Genomic DNA, 14,920 nt, shown 5'->3' with positions numbered 1-14,920 from the left:
TAACTCCCCAGACTGTAACCCTCTTGATTATAATGTGTGGGGCACAGTTGAGCAAGAGACCAACAAAACTCCTTGTAACACCAAAGATGAACAGAAAGCAAGGATTATGGCAGCATTCACCAACTTAACCCATTAGCATTCAGATTATTCTGTCAAATGTAAAGCTTATGTATGCACACCATTTTAAATGAATCATGCATTATTTCATGGCTTTGAGATTTCAATGATGTGATTGTTTATTTTTGAAAAAACACTGTAAGGTAGCTATGAAAGACCATATCTGACCAGTTTTAACATAAAACAGGGAGAATATTTTGGCCAGATACAACCAGTTTTAACACAAAAGGGTTAAACAAGGAGACTCTCTAGAAGAGTTCAAGAGATTCCGAAGTCATCTGGAGGCCATGGTTGAAGCCAATGGCAATTCAAGTTATTTTTATGTAATTTTGGTAAATATATCTGTTAAAACGAGATGTCAGTGTCATTTTCATTTTTGCAAAATATAGATGACAATTTATTCACCACATCCTGTATATAAACATACATATATAAATATATATATATATGATCATTAGCATCACTATTTAACATCCATGTTCAATTCTGGCATAGGGAAGATGGTTTGACAGGATCCGATTGGTCCAAGGACAGAATTGTGGTCCAGGGTTTGTTTTGGCATGCTTGCGACATCTGGATGCCTTTCTTAATCCCAGTCCCTTTACAGAGCACAATGAGTGCTTTTGATGTACCATCAGTAATTTGCGAGCCCATGAACGCTAAGGGGAGGGATTTATGCTTGTTGATGATGGCTAAGGTATGAGGGAAGGCGGTGAGTTGGCAGAACCATTAGCACATCAGGCGAAATGCTTTGCGGTATTTCGTCTGCCACAACGTTCTGAGTTCAAATTCTGCCAAGGTCGACTTTGCCTTTCATCCTTTCAGGGTCGATAAATTAAGTACCAGTAGTGTACTGGGGTCAATATAATCGACTTAATCCGTTTGTCTGTCTTTGTTTGTCCTCTCTGTGTTTAGCCCCTTGTGGGTAGTAAAGAAATAGGTATGAGGGAAGGGGTGGGACAAAAAAAGGTTCTTGCTGTAGGGGAGATACTCATGTAGCTCTCCTAAATGTTTAATCTGGTCAGTTTCTTTATTTGTCATTGTTGTTATTTAGTGTATTTCCTGTTTTTATTTGGAAGGTGAGGATATTTGTCAAGTAATAACAATACATTATAAAATATCTATGTTCAAAACAGAATTGAAGAAATATTTATAAACACACAGCCCACAATCTCTACCCCCATAAAACACAAGGGTTAAAATTTCATCATACTAATCAAATTGCTTACAGAGCAATGAATATCTAGAGAGAAACATACAGACCAAAAACCCTTACAACTCACATCCTCTTGTGAATAGCAAAGCCCATGATAAACAAATTTCTATACTAACAACTAAACTTTGAACCTTTGACCTTTACATTGTGAAAGAAAAGGATTAAATCTACCAAAACCAGAAATAACTAAAACTACTGATATATCCCATACCTACCAAGCAAAAAAAAATCACACCTAAAAGTTTTACATACATTAGAAAATTCTAAACAATGACAGAACTCCAGATCTAATCAATAAAAATTTCTCCAAAACACCTCTCCTTAACAACCCACCCAAAAACTTAATTACCACTCCTCTCAAAAATCCAAACACCAAGGAGGATTTTAACTCAACAGAGATTATATGCAGCCAAGATTAACTTCAAGGCATCACAGTCCAACAATGGTTTAATTGGCCACTGTCCCTGTCAATAATATACTTGTTTGAGAATAATAAATTTGTACTCTACAAAAGTACAGAGAAACCCATCAGATTTATGTAAAATTGTTTTTATCATAACTGAACATGAAAACAAACATCAACATATATGCACACACACACATTATGAACTCTCCCATCATTAAATGATGGATGAGGGTTCCTCAATTTGTTGCTGAAAAATAACACAAATAATTTATAGTGATCAAACATTATAGGGAACAAATGTTTGTGTTTACATAAGCTCACACCCGCCATCAAATCGACATTGCCTGTATAGGCACAGACAGAAAGACAAACGCACATCATCATCATCATCATTTAACGGGGCTACACCAGACTCCAGTCTGATCTGGCATGGTTTCTATGGCTGAATGCCCTTCCTAACGCCAACATATATATACACACACACACACACACACATATATATATATTATATATTTTATATATATACATATATATATATATATATATATATATATATATATATATATATATATATATATATATATATATATATATATAAGTAGGTGAATGGATTATCTTAGTATGGACAATTCGGCTAACCGATACCCGGGTAGCGAATTCACGTCAGAAAACACGGTTGAAGCTGCATGCAGGGGCAGAAATCATGTGTTTTCGTGTGGAAATTTGTGTGCTTTTTTAACTATAAATAAGTGAAAGAATGGAGTCGAACTACGATTTTAACAAAATGTCGAGAATAAAGGAATTTTGTTAAAATCGTCGTTCGACTCCATTCTTTCACTTATATATATACGTGCCGGTGGCACGTAAAATGCACCAATCCGATTGTGACCATTGCCAGCCTCGCCTGGCACCTGTGCAGGAGGCACGTAAAAAGCACCCACTACACTCACGGAGTGGTTGGCGTTAGGAAGGGCATCCAGCTGTAGAAACACTGCCAGATCAGACTGGAGCCTAGTGCAGCCTTCTGGCTTCCCAGATCCCCGGTCGAACCGTCCAACCCATGGAGAACGGACGTTAAACGATGATGATATATATATATATATTATATATATATATAATATATATATATATATATATATATATGAAGACATGTTGGGGCAAGTGAAATCGAAATCGAAATCGAATATCGGAATCGAAATTGAATCAATCCTATGACTGGCACCCGGCAGATGCCAGGACCCCTGGACTGGTGGTACGTAAAAAGCACTATCCGAATCGTGGCCGATGCCAGCGCCACCTTGACTGGCTTCCGTGCCGGTGGCACGTAAAATGCACCAAACCGACCGTGGCCGTTGCCAGCCTCGCCTGGCACCTGTGCGGGTGGCACGTAAAAAGCACCCACTACACTCACGGAGTGGTTGGCGTTAGGAAGGGCATCCAGCTGTAGAAACATTGCCAGATAAGACTGGAGCCTGGTGCAGCCTGCTGGCTTCCCAGATCCCCAGTCGAACCGTCCAACCCATGCTAGCATGGAGAACGGACGTTAAACGATGATGATGATATATATATATAATATATATATACATATATATGTATACTGAAAGAAACCAGTTGTGTATATATTATATATATATATATATATATATATTATATATATATACACACGTACACGTGGAGTGAGAGAACTATGTGTGTATGTGTGTGAAAGAGAAATAGTGTGAGAGAAATACACACAGCACATAAACCATAAACCGACTCGCCCAAACCTACATTCGCACATTACTCGTCACTCGATGTCATTCACTTGAAGCTCCCTGTAGCAGCCAGCAACTGTGGTAGACTACGCGAGTTAAGCAGTTGTTTATAGTTCATCGTTTCTGATCATTTTCTAAAAAATTGTGGCAGCTGTTTTTTTTTTTTTTAAGACTTACACCAAATTTTTAACTTTAGCTTGCTGCCTTGACACATATAATATATACATACCTATTTATAAATATATATTGAAGTATATATATATATTATACATATACACACCACATATATATACTGCATTTTTAGCCTTTACTTTTATGCTATCACAACTTCAAGACTAAAACATCGGTTAGTATTATTATATTTATATTTAATCTTATCAATTTTTCTTTGTATTCTACATGTATATAATTACGCTTGTGTTTATTACCATATTTGTAATTCTGATTATAATTATTTTAATTTTTATTGGTGATTTGAAGGGAGAGAGAATTGTTAATGATTGATTCTTTATTCTCTCTCTCTCTCTCTCTTTTTTTTTTTTTTAACGATAACGAAATCCCGTTAATCTATAAATTTTCATCGATTTCTGTTTGCTTATTTTTACCTCCATTCCTTCACACAAGTATATATATTCTGAACAGTGTATAAACAGATAGATAGATATCTGTGTGTGTACATACAGGGCCTTTTTAGTAGCATTATAGGCCTCCGGGCAAATCAAAGTACTAGGACCTATATCATTTATTGACAGTAAACCACAACATACATTAATCAGAATTGGGCCCGTAGACCTCTGAGGACCCGGGCAACTATCCAGTATGCCAATATTTTAAGACGGCACTACATAGACACATACTATATATATGTATATATATATAATATATATATATATATATATATATATATACACGCATATAAGTACACGAGACACTAGTGTTCTTGCATAATATTTGTGTACGTGTGTATGTATATATTTATATATGGTGTGGGGGAGCACGATGAGTTTTTATTGAATTTTTGACAAAAAAAAATTTTTTTATAAATGTTCACTTCTTTACAAAAGCTATATAAGCTAAGGAATTGGCCTTCCCGAAATGCATTAAAAGCATTATAACATAATCTGATCGCTTTCTGAAAATTATCGCTGTTCTCTTTGAGCGTATAAAAGATAAATTTGGATGGGGCAAAATGAGTAAGACAAGATAAGGTAAAATTTGCTACTTCAATTCTCCAGAATTACATTTGAAAACACTCATATACATCGATATTCATCCTTAGACATCAGAAATAAAAAAAATAATATCTAGGTCAAATGAAAGAGGATTAGGGGAAAATGGCAAATGATATGAAATTAACGAAAGTCGACTAAATAAAAAAAAAGAAAAGAAAATATTCCCTATAGCTTCTTCGCGATCTGCTGGAGTGTTTCTCTTTATGATACATTTACACACCATGTCATTACTCATTTTACCCCACTTTAGACATTATTTTTATTGAAACTTGAAAATTATCATTAGTGTGTGTGTGAGGGGGGGACAATGACTTGGAATCCAACGGAGAAAAGAATTAAAGAGAAAAAATTAAATACCAAAACTTATCCAGATACTTAGTTCTCAACCTCAATTGCAAACGGGTCAAAGTTGAGGAAAAATTTCTTGAAAAATAAGTACTTGTCACCTGTTTATGTTTAGGATTTTGAACTTCAACAACAACAACTATGCTAACTAATTTTTATTCCTAAATTATCATAAGAGATATAATGTAGCAATACAAAATGATGATGGTGCAATACTTGTTTGAAACAGGTATGGAGAAAATAACGAGAAATCAGAAATTACTCATTTTGTCTCACCACCCTTATGTAACCCAGTTTTACACACACACACACACACACACACACATATATATTTTGTAAACATAAAGCAACGAAACATTTTATATTGTTGCATGATATTTATTTATTTATATAATGATGTAAACACTTGGTTCTTCAAAATAACAAAGAAAAATCTTAACAATTTCATTGTTGTTTTGTATTGCAATATTTTCTGTTATTGCTTCGTGGTAAAATATAGGATAACAAATATTTATGTAAAAAAAAGCATCTTTATTATTAATATTATTAACAGAAATCAATAGTATTTTATTATTATTACTATTTTGATAAGTTAATCCCTCGTTATTTTCTGCTACTCCTAATGCTTAGCTTCTAAACCTTTAAGGAATGGCGTTATTCATAATGCTAACCATTTTTCATGCTTTAGCCATTTATTATTATTATTTCTTTTTGTATTAAACACACAACTTTCTTCTTGGATGTCATCTAACATTGGTTTTCGTCCACTATTTTCATTTTCACTTTTCCCAATTATTAATGATTACATAGTTGTTAATAGTGTAAATAAAAGCACAAAGCCCTTCCGTTGATGTCTGTAAAAAGCATAAATTATTTAGCGATGTCAAGTTATATAAAAGTGCCTTCTTTTCCGATCTAACTTTCTACAAAGAAATGAGAAACTATATATAACTTCCGAAATGTATATCGGATCAATGTTTTTACCATCAACACACGTATACTCTACTAAAGTTACCATACAACCCTGCATTTTTGATATGCTTAAAACCCCTTTTGCTCTAAATTTCATTGTTGCCCTTATTTCCTTTACTTAACTTTAATCATTATTTAGCTCATTTTGTTTATCCTTATGGTATATATTTCGCAAAATTCGCCTCTTCCTTACGAGGCACACATCAAAAGAGCGTCACGAACTTTAGAGAAAGATAGACGTTGAAGAGGAATTTTCAAAACAGATATTTGACGCTCCGATTCGTTTCGATTTTTGCACATTCGCAGTATGTATAAATCGCGCGCATGTGCAAAGAAACCTCAACTGGGCCTGGTGCAGCCTTCTGGCTTCCCAGATCCCAGTTGAACCGTCCAACCCATGCTAGCATGGAAAGCGGATGCTAAACGATGATGATGATGATGATATACATATATATATACAAGAGTTACAAAATGGAGTAGGTAAGATCCAGGCTACATATGTTTCATAGCAAGCGTAACTTCAGAAATGGTAAAAATCCAAGTGAGGTGTATACCACTGGGTACTTTTCAGGATAAGGACATCTTGATTAAATTAAAGGTTACATTGTCACAAGGAGGTTCATGTTGACGCATGGAAAATTCAATCAGATTCAAATTTAATCAAGATATCCTTGGCCTGAAGTGTACCTACCTGATGGTATACACCTCGCTTGGATTTTTACCACTTCTAAGGTTCTGCTTGCTATGAAACATACATAACCTGGATCTTACCTACTCCAATCCATAACTCCTGTATTCTTATTCGCACACCTGGCAACCCTGGTCACCTACCGTGAAATATAAAAAGAACTCTTTCAGCTTATACTTCGATATGGAAAAAATCCACAACCTTCCCCCTCGATAAACCACTACTGTCCCTGAAAGTTATTTTTTAATTTTTCGCTCAAAGTTCACTTTCTTTCTCCCCTTGCCAGCCTTGTCTGGCCCCCGTGCCAGTGGCACGTAAAAAGCACCCACTACACTCACGGAGTGGTTGGCGTTAGGAAGGGCATCCAGCTGTAGAAACACTGCCAGATCAGACTGGGCCCGGCACAGCCTTCTGGCTTCCCAGACCCCTGTTGAACTGTCCAACCCATGCTAGCATGGAAAACGGACGTTAAACGATGATGATATATATAGTCAAAAAGAAACACTACCTTCCACTGGAACACTGGGGTCAACACTGTCGTTCGCGTAGTGCTCTCTTTCCCTCGAATAGGTGAACATGCGTACAATAGCCAATCACCGCGTTGCTGGAACTGTGAAGAGCATATTTTATACAAGGAGTTTTGTATTTTTTTCATAAACTAGGGGATGTCTACTGACATTAAGCTTAAGGATTATATAATGTACAAGTATAAAGAAAGAATTAAAGATAACAGGACTCATTGTATTGAATGTTGTAGATAATATCAAGCAGAAATAGGGGGTGCTGCAGTTCTACAGTTCCTATACATGAGCTGCCACTAGTCCTTAGGTAAAAAATGGTTGAGAACCACTGTTCAATATTTTAAAATCTGGTCTTCATATTTACTGGTTTTGTTCACTGATTTATAATAAACTGGTTCAGAGTTGCTCAGAACTGCCCGACAAAGATGTTTATAGAATATTTCCTTTACCCAAATTATGGTATTAGAATATTTCAAACTTGGAAGAAAAAATATCTTAACCCTTTCGTTACTGTATTTATTTTGAGATGCTTTGTGTTTCTTTCAATTATTTTAAATATAACAAAGAATTTAGTAAAATAACTTAGTTATCACTAAGCTAGTGTTAGGAACATAAATTGTGACTAAGGTTTGGTGGAAGATATTAATTCAGAACTTTTGAAAATGAGACATTTGTACTACAGAGCCAGAGCCGGTTTTGGCCGGGTTGGTAACAAAAGGGTTAATGACTTCTTTTATAATAAATCAAAATACCATTTTAATATCTTGAAGAAATGAATAGAGTGGTGTCAGAACTGGTAGAGCTTGTGGTGTTTAGTTACATTCCATGTTTAAGTCATGCCAGGGTTGACTTTGCCATTCATCATTTATAACATAAACTTGTGGCCTTGTGCTTAATCTAATATAGCTGAATAGTGTTCAGATAACAAATCAATATATTTCATATGATGGTGAAATATTTGTAAATAGACACAGGTATGGTCGGTTGGTTAAGAAGCTTGCTTGCCAAAGACATGGTTCTGGGTTCAGTCCCACTGCACAGTACCTTAGGCAAGTGTCTTTTACCATAGCCCCAGCAGACCAAAGTCTTATGAGAGGATTTGGTAGAAAGAAACTGAAAAAGCCTGTCGTGTGTGTGTGTGTATATATATATATATATATATATATATATATGTCTGGCTCTCTCTCTCTTCTGATTACCACTTGCTTTGCCAAGACTTCACCACCACCACCCTATATAAACTAGCACATGCACTTGGATTCCCCTACTCGATTTTTAATACCTCCGCCAAAAGAATATGTATCCAGAAGATGCTCTCGTCTAAATTTGCTAGTTCGCGGTACGCCTGTCCTCCCACCCCCTCAACCTGTACCGTGAGTTCCTCTCTTCTGTCATCCTTTGGTTGTCTCCGATGACCCACTACTTAGGGTTTATCTCCTATGTAAGGTAGTGATCATATAGTGCATAAATATGATGGTGTAGTGTATGCAGGTTGAATTGAAGGCTATTGTTTGTTTATGAATTCTGCCAAATGCGAACTTTCTTTTCAGGTACATGATGCTACTGTCCCCCGTCCCAGGGTCTCGCAAGCCCACACCTCCCACACCCTCAGGGTTGGCACTCTCAATGTCGGCACACTGAAATGTAGGTCTGGTAAGATTGTTGAGATGTGTCGATTTGAGCTGCCTCCAAGAAATAAGGTGGAGAGGAGGTTCCGCTAGGTTCCTCACAAGCAAAGAACACAGGTACAAAATTTTCTGGGCAGGGAACTAGAGAAGTTTCAGGTGTGGAAGCAAGGATTAGAATCGAAGGGCCTTAGAGTCAACCCAGCTAAAACTAAAGTCCTAGTAAGTAGGAAGGCAGACAAACCACAAATTCCTTCAGGTAGATGGCCCTGCTCAATCTGTAGAAAAGGCGTAGGTAGAAACTCTATAAGATGTATCCTATAAGATGTTAAGCTATGGACACATAAGAGGTGCAGCAATATCAAAGGAAGGCTAGCTGGGAAGATAGTTTTTGTATGTGGCAGATGCTCAGGAGCAATAAGCACTGAAAATGTGCAGAGAACAACTTCTGCCATATTCCAGGGAGAAATACTAGAAGTAGTTGATAGTTTCCGTTACCTAGGTGACTAAGTCAGTAATGGGGTGGGCGCACTGAAAGTGTAGCTGCTAGAATAAGAATAGCCTGGGCAAAGTTAGAGAGATCTTACCTCTGCTGGTAACAAAGGGCCTCCTACTCAGAGTAAAAGGTAGACTGTATGACGCATGTGTACGAACAACCATGCTACATGTCAGTGAAACATGGGCGGTGACTGCTGAGGACATGCGTAAGCTCTGAAGGAATGAAGCCAGTATGTCCAGCAGGACATACTCGACAGAGTGTAAGTACTTTGAGAGAAAAGTTGGACCTAAGAAGCATTAGATGTGGTATGTAAGAGAAACGACTACGCTGGTATGGTCATGTGGCAAAAATAAATGAGCATAGCTTTGTGAAAAAGTGCCACACCCTAGCGGTTGAGGGAACCTGTGGAAGAAGTAGACCCAGGAAGACCAGGGATGAGGTGGTGAAGTACGACCTTTGAACATTAGGCCCCCACCAAGGCAATGACTAGTGACCAAGACCTTTGGAAATAAGCTGTGCTTGAGAAAATCTGGCAAGCCAAGTGAGACCATAACCTGTGGCTTATGCCAGGGGTGTAACCAGCCCACTTATGAGTACCTTTCCTTCATTGGACACTAAACTCTGCTTGTGAAGACCTGTTGAGGCAAGTGAAATCAAAATCAAATTCTATGACTGGCATCTGTGCTAGTGGAGCACTAAGAGCATCATCTGAGTGTGATCATTGTCAGAGCAGCTAACTGGCTTCTGTGCCGGTGACACGTATAAAGCACCATTCAAGCGTGATCATTGCCAGAGCGGCTATCTGGCCTCCGTGCCGGTGGCATGTAAAAGGCACCATTCAAGCTTGATCGTTACCAGCATAGCCTTACTGGCACCTGTGCCGGTGGCATGTGTAAGATTCGAGCGAGGTTGTTGCCAGTACCGCCTGACTGGCCCCGTGCTGGTGGCATGTAATAGCACCCACTACACTCTCGGAATGGTTGGCATTAGGAAGGACATCCAGCTGTAGAAACTCTGCCAGATCAAGATTGAAGCCTGGTGCAGCCATCTGGTTCGCCAGCCCTCAGTCAAATCATCCAACCCATGCTAGCATGGAAAGCGCACGTTAAACAATGATGATGATTCTGTGACAATGTGTTTCATCATAGAAAATCTGCCTCAACAAAATTCGTCTGACCCATGCAAGCATTGGAAAGTGGGCATTAAAAGATGACAATGATGAAATCATCATCATAAAGAAAACTGTTCTGATGAGGGAGCCTCTACATAGACCGAACCTGCTAGAGACAGAACCTACATCTCCCTTATACAAGGGGGTACTAAAAAGTTCCTGGCTTTGAGTAAAAGAAAATATAGGCAGATCAGTTAATTATGATTTTATTCAACATATTCCCTTTTCAGATTTACATACCTATTGCAGCTGTCCTTCAGTTTTTCTAAGTCCTGGCCTTTTGGGATACCCTTAAAGCCAGGAACTTTTCAGCAACCCCTTGTGCACACTGGAACAAAAGGAACATACTGAATAAAGTACCCATTAGTTCTCTCTTCTCAAAAATGAGATGGAGTGATTATGGCCTCGAATGTTTTTGATTGTAAGTTTACTTGACTTGATCTGAGCTGACTTGACACCAAACAACAATAGGCTTAAAATGAAAGTATTTTGTCTCGTACAAGTTCCAGTCTTATCTAACTAGCATGGTCAAGGTTTCTTTCTTCATCACAATCATTAAATAACAAGATATAAACATCATTGCAATTTAAACAGATCATCATCATCATCATCATCATTTAATGTCCACTTTTCCATGCTTGCATAGATCAGACAGAATTTGTTGAGTCAGATTTTCTACAGCTATTCCCAAGAAAGGAAATATTACCCAATGGCCAGGCGTGTTTTTCATGGCAGACTGAAAATGAACAAGCCGGCTTGTATGATGCTGATATTTATTTACAACCATCATGTGATGTCCAGAGAAGAGTATACATGCACAAATACATATATATACGACAGGCTTCTTTCAGTTTCTGTCTACCAAATCCATTCACAAGGCTTTGGTCGGCCCGAGGCTATAGTAGAAGATACTTGCTTAAGGCACTGCGCAAAGGGACAAAATCCAAGACCACATGGTTAGGAAGCAGGTTTCTTAACCACACAGCCATGCCTCTGTGTGTGTGTGTGTGTCTATATATATGTAAAATACACCAATCCAACCGTACGACAGGCACCCATGCCAACCCCCTTTGCTTGCGAAGACATGTTGGGGCAAGCGAAATCGAAATCGAATTGAACCAGCCAGGATCCCTGGTCTGGTGGTACGTAAAAAGCACTATCCGACTCGTGGCCGATGCCAGCGCCGCCTCGACTGGTTTCCGTGGCACATAAAATACACCAATCTGACCGTGGCCGTTGCCAGCCTTGCCTGGCACCTGTGCAGATGGCACGTAAAAAGCACCCACTACACTCACGGAGTGGTTGGCGTTAGGAAGGGCATCCAGCTGTAGAAATATTGCCAGATAAGACTGGAGCCTGGTGCAGCCTTCTGGCTTCCCAGATCCCCGGTCGAACCATCCAACCCATGCTAGCATGGAGAACGGACGTTAAACGATGATGATGATGATGATGATATATATACATATATTTTTCTTTCTGTAGTTTCAGCTTAGAGCTGCGGCCGTGCTGATGCACTGCCATTAAAAATATGATGAAGAACCCTAATCGATTTTCGAACCACATCTGGTTCTCCTCAGAGGCGTCTGCATCATTCTGACAGTCTCCAAGTATATCTAAGCTGAACAATTTCCCATGTCAGGAAACTAACCTGGGACCGCCTGGGTGAAAGCCAGGGATCTTAACCACTATTTTTAACCATCATTTTTAAAGTCCATTATCCATACTGGCATGTGTTGGACGGTTTTACCAGAGCTGGCAAGGTGGGGAGTTGCACCAGACTCCAGTCTACTTTGGCATGCTTTCTATGGCTGGATGCCCTTCCTAATGCCAATCTCTTTACAGAGTAGGCTGACTGCTTTTATGTGGCACCACATGGACGCTTTTATGTGGTTCCACACAGATGCTTTTATGTGACACCGCACGGGCACTTTTACATGGCACTACATAGATGCTTTTATGTGTTGCCACATGGATGCTTTTGTGTGGCACCAGCACAAGTATTTTACACCACCAGAAGAATTGGTCTTAACACTTTTGCTGCAGAGTATGGGTCTTCTTGAGTTTGGCAAAGCACCAGGCATCTCGATCCTTCGGTCTTCTTGGGTCTCTCACTTCCACATGTTCCATCCATTTTGAGAGATCAGCACCTCTTTATGGAGCCGTTGGCATCCATCTGCATCACATGACCAAACCAGCAGTCTTCTCTCTTGCGACCAATTCCTCTTATGCCTAACTTCTCTCTCAAAACACTAGCACTCTGTCGAACATGTACACTTGTATTACACATCCAGCAGAGCGTACTAGCCTCATTCCTCTCTAGACTTTGCACGCCCTCTGCATTCAGGGCCCACATTTCATTACTGTGTAGAATTGCTGTTTGTATACATGCATCATACAATCTTCCTTTCACTGAGAGAGAAACAGTTAGTGGCCAACAGAAATAACAGCCCCAATTGTGGTTGAGGCCTTGGTCTTGGGACCACTCATGTCTAGAAACTGCTTCCTGTAGAAAATCCAGCTCCAAAAAAAGCCTCATGATAGCAAAGGAGGATGGGCACTAGCCAGCCCAAAGGTTGGGGTGGGCTGCATCTGCCTACCTCAGATGCTATGGCATTGAGGTAGATCCAGCCACCCCTGTTAGCAGGGACAAAACCTGGATTTAAAATACTGGCTGATGATGATGATATATATATATATATATATATATACACACACACACACACACACACACACACACACACACACACACACACACACATAGGTGTGGTTGTGTAGTAAGAAGCTTGTTTCCCAACCACATGGGTCCTGGTTCAGTCCCACTACATGGCACCTTGGCAAGTATCTTCTATTATAGTTTTGGCAAGGTTTTTACAGCTGGATGTCCTTCCAAATGCCAACCACTTTACAGTGTCGACTGGATGCTTTTTAAGTGTCACCTGCACTGACAGGGTCACCATGTAACTTGCAAGACAAAAATCTTTTGAGAGGGGAGGGGGCATTGGAGGAGGTGATCTTGTGTTGGATGATGAAAGGTTATAGTGAGACAGATAGACAGAAACAGGTGTCTTGTTGTAGAGGAGGTACAAGGTTACCTGGTCAGAGAGAGATCAGGAATGAGGACAGAAACAGGTGTGCTGCCACAAGGGAGATGGTTACCCAACGGAGATTCTTGGTTATCCAAGCTGAGGGAAGAGCAGGAGAAGGAGAGAAAGAGTGGGAGACAGCAGGATAGAGATAGTGGCAAATTGCCGGGCATACTCACAAGGGACAGGGGTCAAAATATAAATGGGATGGTCAAGTAAAGGCAGAGAGAGATATAGATGGTGGCAGGTGCCAGGGCATACTCTTGAGGTTCAAACGTCATAAGTGGCAGGACATTGCCAAATAAGAGAGTGGGGAGGGGAATGCAGTGAGTGGTGAGAACCTGGGTATATAGAATGAGGAGGAGAGGTACTGGATAGCAATGATACAGAGAAGCAGGGCCATGAGGACCAGATTGAGGGGTGAGAAGTGTGCATAGTGCATGAAGGAGGAAATGTGAGGAAGAGAAGAGATGTAGATATATAGTTTGGTTTGTTGGGGTAGGGTGTGTGAAAAGTTTTCTTGTTACATGTGGGTGGAACACACAGGTCGGGGGGGGGGGAGTTAGCAGATAGCAATGATATGTGAAATAGGGCCAAGAGGACAAGATCAGGGAGTGGGACATAAGCAGGAAGGTATTTCAACCATGTTTCGTGGTCTGCTACCACAACAGCTCCTATATAGAATCTAGGTTAGCTCAAGACATCATCAAGAGGAACCACATCTGGTTTTGGCCCCTACTCCTCTACCGTTTTGACGTGGCAGGGCCCCCCCCTTTTCGGAGGTGTCTTCAGCTCTGGTGTTGGGTGCATGTCTTCTTTCTTCTGTTACCTGGCCTCTTTGATGTAATGTCAATGAGTGTTAACGGGCGACTGACTGACTTGTCAAATTTTTCCCTTTAAATACCTGCTGCTAGGCTCCAGCAGGCAGCCCCAGCACGTTGTCATGTGACACTGTCTCAACTTTAACTGACCAATGAAGGCTCATAGACTTAGCCCACGCATTCTCTGAACGACTGTCACCTGTCATTCAGCGAAGCTAATTCAGTGTCAGCTTGTCTCACCTAGTGATGTTATTTTCCGCCAGCATGTCATGACTTTTCAAGCCATTTTTGGTCTTCTCGCTTCAGCCATATATAGAAGCTGGTTTTTTCAACCACCTCCTGTACCCTCCTTATTAGTTTTCTCAGCTCCAAGCTAAAAAAAACAAATCTTCTTTTGAATAGCGTTGTCATTTTTCTTTCAATGAAGTGGAAATGTGAGTTTGGTTTGTTGGGGTAGGGAGTATGGAAAG

The 14,920-nt window shown here is 39.7% G+C and overlaps 1 protein-coding gene across 2 annotated transcripts in view; it reads left to right on the top strand.

The window, feature by feature from the left end:
- The first annotated feature begins 3,540 nt into the window (after positions 1-3,540).
- The window catches only part of LOC115209258 (DIS3-like exonuclease 2), a 77,684-nt gene continuing 66,304 nt past the window's right edge, over positions 3,541-14,920 (top strand). Inside the window, exon 1 of one of the 2 annotated variants that reach the window (XM_029777552.2) lies at positions 3,541-3,839. The gene's annotated coding sequence lies outside the window, so the exon portion shown is untranslated. The remainder of the gene's footprint in view (positions 3,840-14,920) is intronic. The other variant, XM_036501477.1, reaches the window with a different exon arrangement.

The sequence above is a fragment of the Octopus sinensis genome, linkage group LG3, assembly GCF_006345805.1.
Source record: "Octopus sinensis linkage group LG3, ASM634580v1, whole genome shotgun sequence".
Lineage (NCBI taxonomy): Eukaryota > Metazoa > Mollusca > Cephalopoda > Octopoda > Octopodidae > Octopus > Octopus sinensis.
This window is presented reverse-complemented; position numbering and strand designations above follow the sequence as displayed.